Source organism: Pocillopora verrucosa, chromosome 11 (assembly GCF_036669915.1).
Source record: "Pocillopora verrucosa isolate sample1 chromosome 11, ASM3666991v2, whole genome shotgun sequence".
NCBI classification, from domain to species: Eukaryota; Metazoa; Cnidaria; class Anthozoa; order Scleractinia; family Pocilloporidae; genus Pocillopora; species Pocillopora verrucosa.
Genome location: NC_089322.1, coordinates 9,457,198 through 9,464,062, shown reverse-complemented (window position 1 = coordinate 9,464,062; position 6,865 = coordinate 9,457,198). Strand labels below are relative to the sequence as shown.

General features: G+C 39.9%; 1 pseudogene; it reads right to left on the bottom strand.

The window, feature by feature from the left end:
- Positions 1-1,007: 1,007 nt before the first annotated feature.
- LOC136284313 (uncharacterized) lies at positions 1,008-6,168 on the bottom strand (annotated as a pseudogene).
- Between the last annotated feature and the right edge of the window lie 697 nt (positions 6,169-6,865).

The following is a 6,865-nucleotide window of genomic DNA, read 5'->3' as shown; positions in this document are numbered from 1 at the left end:
CCAAGTGCACCAAGTGCACCAAGTGCACCAAGTGCACCAAGTGCACCAAGTGCACCAAGTGCACCAAGTGCACCAAGTGCACCAAGTGCACCAAGTGCACCAAGTGCACCAAGTGCACCAAGTGCACCAAGTGCACCAAGTGCACCAAGTGCACCAAGTGCACCAAGTGCACCAAGTGCACCAAGTGCACCAAGTGCACCAAGTGCACCAAGTGCACCAAGTGCACCAAGTGCACCAAGTGCACCAAGTGCACCAAGTGCACCAAGTGCACCAAGTGCACCAAGTGCACCAAGTGCACCAATGCACCAAGTGCACCAATATAAAGTAAAAACGTATGAAAGGCGAAAGAATGCGGGGAGTAAAATGTATGAGATAAATAAGAAGGAACAAATATGAATTAAAAACGGATAAAATGATCTAATGAGCGAGTGTCCATGTACAAAGAATCTCTCTAGATATGCCCAAATAGTCATTAGAATAAGAAGTCCGCGAGTTCGGTGCATTTCTCTAAGGAGTTGAGGGTAGGTTTGTATTTTCGTATGTAAAGTGCTTGGAACAAGCGTAGATTTGCGGGGTCTTTGTAGCATAATGGTCTTGAACTCGATGCCTTTGTGGACTTTGTTAAAGCAAAATGCATTTCGTTTTCATAAATTTTGTCATGTTCGTATCAATCGCGGTAGATGAAGGCTGCAATGTGTCAATCAGCTATGTTCTGACACTTTGACGTTTATCGAGCGATGTTTTCTGTTAAGTTTGATTTATCAGGATAAATTTGAGCCAAGGGACAGTACAAAAATTGGTTCGAGTTAAAGGGGAGTTCGAGTTAACCGTTCAAAGTAGCTGATAGTAAATGACTGGATAAATAGGGTAAAATGCAGGGGAAATCGCATCTTAATCGAGTTAGTGGTGGTATGAGTTGACAGGTTTCGAGTTAACGGGCCTCTACTGAATAAGGAAAGACATTTTTGACTCCTTAAAAACCAGATGTTTTTGCCTTGTTTGAAGTATCACAACAGCGAATGCATTACATCAGGTTTAATGCCAGCGGCTGCATTAAAGCCAGCAGGTCCACTGACGTCTTTCTCGCCATAGCACTGATCATTTCCGGTCGCCCCAGGGTCCCGATTGGATTGTTTGGGCAGAAAGGATTGTATTCAGCGAAGTCCAAGTCCAATACTTCTCTCTCAGCAGAGGAAAAGGTGCAGGCAGAATCGATCAGATTCTTCCCACACTTCTTCCGCTTGGCTTCCTCCCAGAAACAATGAAAGTTAACAAAATCACTCTGCGCATGCCTGTTTCCCTCGCTGTGCAATTTTGGATCTGAGATTATATTGATTTCGATCTATTTCGGTTCGGAGCCAACTCTGATCGGTAAAATTCGCCTCAGCCTTTTATCGCGGCTTGGTCACTGGCGTTTTCTTGTGCATGCGTTTTAGACGGTTTAGTGGATCTACATAAAGTGCCTTCTTAATCTGTCGGTTAATTCCGTTACTACTAGCAATGATCATAATATTTCTGTTTTTTATTTTCTGTTCTTGTTATGCTCAACCAAGGAGCATTTTTATTTATATTTTATCTCTTCCAAATTTTTTAAATTTTAATTGTTATCTTCTTATATAATGGATTTAAATGTCTTCTAAATTTTATTAACGATACGAAGTCAAGGCTTTTTTAACACACTCGGATAAAAGGAACTAGAAATAATGGTTTGATCCTTGTCCTAGGAAAACAATTTGCTAAATTTTTACGCCTGTTCCCAAATATAATACTAGTTCTCAATTTATCGGGAGGAACATTCTCGAGACAAGAATGTGAAATTGTTCTTTGTTCCACAACCGCGCCCTACTCAATCATCTCCGTTAATTTATCAATGTTTAACAAACAAGTGCAAATACATTCTGAGTAAACCCATGGCATCATGGGATCTCTTTAATCTGTTTAAATCACAAAGAGGCATGGTTGATAACGTCGACGTCATCTATGCGTTTAGACCATAACTGACAATCTATTAGAATGCGTGTATGATTCAGCTTAATGTATAAAAACAAATAGTCTACGCAAACTCACGTGCAAAGAGAGGAACTCGATTTGTCCGCGACGAATGTTTGCTGGAAGGTCCTCGCAAAGGTGTATGCTTCAGTGACGAAAGAGCTGGAACAAGGCAATAATGCTGCTGATGAGGACGGTATTAGAGCGGGGCCTTCAGAACATTCTTTGCTGTCAAAACTCTTGTCTACAATTCCTCTGATGGTGCTGTCTGTCAGTGAGTTAGCACAATATTTCATCACCTTCACCACACAGTCTCTCATTTAGTTGAACTTAGCACTGTAGCGAAAACAAGATAGCCACGGAGTTAAAGCATTTTTTGGGTGTGAGTCCATTGTAATCCATGAACAGAACAGGGGACCTGACAGATACCGCAGTATTGCGTTACAGTTGGATGACCCGTCGTACAAAACACCTCAAAGTTTAGTTAACTTACAAACAGTCTCCTTTGGGGTCCCTTTGTAGTCCTTTATAGAAAAATGTGGCGCATTTTCGAGCAGCGCAAAAGTACTCCATGAAAGTACATTGGCCAACGCTAGGGAGTACCCCATGACTTCCAAGGAGAAACGCTGTAAGAGCAATGATTGACAGAAATCAATAAATCTGTGAGCCGTTTGTTATGAGAGTGATTTTTATGAATGTTAAGTAAGTAATTAGGAAGGAATATAACGCTCTAGATTATTATCACACAAATTTTGTAAAAGCCGGAAGTATTAAGGAGGTAGGGGTAGGGGAACTCATTATCGATGTAGAAATCTTTGAAGTAATCCCCTGACAAAAATAGTTTATGGATCTGTTCACCCTCCCCTTTCGTGGCTAATAACACAACTAACGCTCAGACCAAATATGCTGTCTCGCGTTGTTTTCACTGACAGTCCATTTGTCATCTTGTAAGACTGTTTCACAAAGCAACTATCTTCGTACACATGCATTGTCAAAAATCGGTCACGAACACAATGAACAATTTTGAGATTGCATTGAAGTTTAGTGCTTGTGCAGAGAAATATACCGAATCCAAATTAGGATGTTTAGGAAGAACAACGTGTTTGGCTTGGGTTGCGATGAACTGCCCAGCTCCCTCCCCTCTTCCTGCCTTCTTCTTTGTCCAAAACGCTTTGCCACCTCTGGCAAGTAATTTTACCCTTTTACATGACGAGGCAGGCGGCGGATGTTATTAACGAAGAAAGTAGTTCAAGTACAGAATATTGCCAATGAGCCGTAACGATGTGGACTATATCACGCACGTCATTTTATGTTAACGTTAGGTTCAAACTAACAAGGTAGGTTTGTAACAATGATAAGAGACGAGGCTGAGAGCACAATTTGAACGTGTATCGAAGCGCGTAAAGGGAATAACCCACTTTTGCGCTGGGTGAGTAATACTGCTTCCTAAGACCTCCACTTGCAAGGTCTTAGCAAGTAATATTACTCTTTATCCGTCATTGAACAAGCATGCGGACATTGTACAGGATGTTTGCGTCTACAGGATATTGTGCTCTACATCACGTGGATCGCTTTAAGGTCCACTGATGATTTGTATGAGAAACGAAAGGCATCTTCGGAACAGGAAAGACAGACAAAGAAATTTCAATTACATTTGTTTATCTTAAAATTAGAACAAAACTGAACATACAATGCAAATTAACCTCCTCAATCAGACTATCAATGATGATGAAATAGTCTTGCTGAATACATTTTTTCTATGATCGTATTAGTGCACAGGACACATGGAAACAATAAATATAAAATGTTTCATGTTGCCATCATTTTCGTCCTTTTGGCTTGTAGTGATGGAGTACGATGTTTGAAACCTCTTCGGAGAAAAACAAAAGAATTTCAGATCTTTATCAGCTATGCAAAACAGCATGAAAATTACTCACTTTAATTCTGGGGTCAGTATACGAACACGTATCTTCTCTTCTATGCTATACAGTCGACGTTGTATCTGTGTAACAGCCTAAGATCGCAGTATTCCTTTCAAAAAACGACAAGTGGCTTTGACCCTGTTGCATGTGCGCCACAGAAGAGCGCTAGCTCAAGTCATCAATTTGAGAAGATTCCTGCTAGCGTTAAGGTATTCAGTGCTGAGAAAGCAGAATTACAATGTAGTTCACGCCCTAATCTTTCCAGTTGATTTGAGCAGAGATCAAAGTATCCATAACGAATGTTTCTCTCAACTTGTGTCGTATATCGGCAAGTTTGTTAAGATGCAGGTGTGGAAAAAAACACAATGAAATTGCATTAACTTGAAAGAGTTAAAAAGAGTGTAAGAGAGATAATTTTCAATAATAAATTTATTGTAGGAGAAATACGAGTTGCAAGTACCATATGAATGCGAAGATTGTTACCGCAATGAAATCAGAGTCAATTTACTGAAGGCGTCTTCCAATTGGATCCGAAACTGAGAAACCAAACTCCCCGCTTTGCGACAAAACTATGTAAAAACTAGCAGAACTACTGGGAGAAGATGGAATTAAACGAAATTACTTCCACTTTGAAATTGACTGATTACTTTTTGCGTCTAAGTGTTCGAGTTCACGAAGTTTATTGTAGTTTAGATTATTACCGAAAAGTTGGAAAAAGAAAGATGAACTTATCCACGGCCACGAGAAGAAATAAAGTGAAGCATGCAGAGATCTGCATCTTCGCTGCGCTTTTGCGAATAATTGTTCGAGCGTAGCTTAGGTCCTTTAATGCAAACAGTTTTCTTTAGCAAACCAAACAACCACTTTTCGCTTCCGGAGCGAAGACTAACGCTGAAGTTTAGTCTTATACTCTTTTCAACAATCGTTTCATTGGGATTGCGTCAGGTCAAACCAGATGGTGCAAGACTATTCCTATATTTAGTGTCATAATCTTGTCGCCAATCGTCTCATCAGGATCATTGTTGTGGAACTACTCTTCTGTAAACCAGCTGCCTTCTTATGCATAACACATAAAATAATGATCACAGACATATTGGACAATTTTAAGGTTGCAAGGAGGTTTGTTTTTGCCAAAAAAAACTATGCAGCAATCATTTCGGGAAGTTTGAGTAGAAAAAGTGTTTGGCTTGATGTACATATTTGATCTACATATTTCTTCCTTTCCTTCGTTGCGCTCCAAAACGCTTTCGCTGCCTCTGAGGCGTAATATCACAATGATATATGTTATTGACCAAGCATATGGTTAAGGTACAGGACATTGGCCAACGTACCCTACTTCATACAGATTGATCATTTTCATGTTTGTGATTCATAGCGATATCAGCCCAGGAATATCAGAAACGAAATTTATGTTCGTTTAGACATTTCTTTTGTTGAGTCAAATTTATCATTAAAGAATTTGTCTTAATGTTTATTTCCTCCCGCCTCGATTGGCTTCGCTATTTTGCGGGAGGGATATGTATTTTACTTGCAAGAGTTAATAAATTCTGTTGATTTCGTCGTATATTCGTGTTATATTATTGCATAGAAAGTAATATTACAATGCAGCCAACGCCTTATTTTCCTCGCTCGATTCTAACTGTCATCAAAGTAACAAGGGCAAACAATTCTCTCACATTGTGTTGCTGATGGGTAAGTACGCCAAGATGCAGGTCTTACCCTAACTTGAAAGAGTTGGCGAGAGACTCGAACAGCAAGTTGCTAGAAATTTTACCGACTGGGACAAGAAATGCATCGAACGTGCAGTGATAAATAAAGGTGATTGAAAACTAGACTCAATTTAGTCTGGGTGTCATCGTGTTGGTCCTTAACTTAGAATCCTTAGACGTCGTGACTAAACAATGCGAAAAACATAAAAAACTAGTAGAGAGAAGAAGAAAAATAACAAAACGAAGGCATCCGAAACGAGACTAAACGAAATCAACTCCACGTGGGGAATAGAATGATAAATTTTTACAAGGGCTTGCATTTCATGTTTTGTAATACATTGCAAACACCCACGTTTTTCGAGTGCTATAAACCCTTTGATTAATACCTTAAGGTAGAGCAGTAAAAGATGGACTTACCCGCGGCGACGAAGACAATTAAAGTGAAACGCACAGAGATCTGCATCTTAGCTGCTCCTTTGCAAATGAATCGTCGAGTGTAACTTAGGCCCTATTATATTTATGAAAACCGTTTGCTATACCGATTTTTCCGCTTTTTTGTTAGTGACGTCAGCTGAAGGTCTGGACATGCCTTATTACATGAACAAGGCTGGCCCGGTTGACCGGACTTCAACTTTGATACACAGTCACGTATTTTTTACAAGGAAATTGAAGACCTGAATAAATTGTTGGCGACCTGAAATGTCCTCTGATAAATATGTTGGGTCGCAGTGATGGGGAACCAGCTGATGACCGAAACTCGCTTTGCAATGGGTACCGAGAACTCTTAACCTGTCTTTCTACCCTGTCTGATGAGTTTAAAAGTTTACTGTCATGATAATAAAAGGGTAGCAAAATCCTGGTAGCAAAGAAACGTAGCGATGACATTGTGCATACCGAGAACGAAACTAGCTGAGAATTACTTAGAAAATGAGACCGATAATCAGAGTAACAATAAATTATGCACACAATTGTACCAAGTTACAATTGACTTACTTTGGTTTAGCTCCTAGAGAGTTAACGGAAGAAGCTCGCAATTGTTTATTCAATCGGCCATGTCTGATTTAGAGATTGTGGCGGAGGCGGGGGAGGGAGCGGGGAAAAGAGAAGAGAGTAATATTCCCTCCCCACCCCAGTTGAAGGCCTAAATTTAATAACTGATAAGACTCCTAAGTACAATAGATTCTGGGAAGATGTGATAACGTAATACATGTGTGATCAGTGATGAAGTCATAAACCAAATTACAA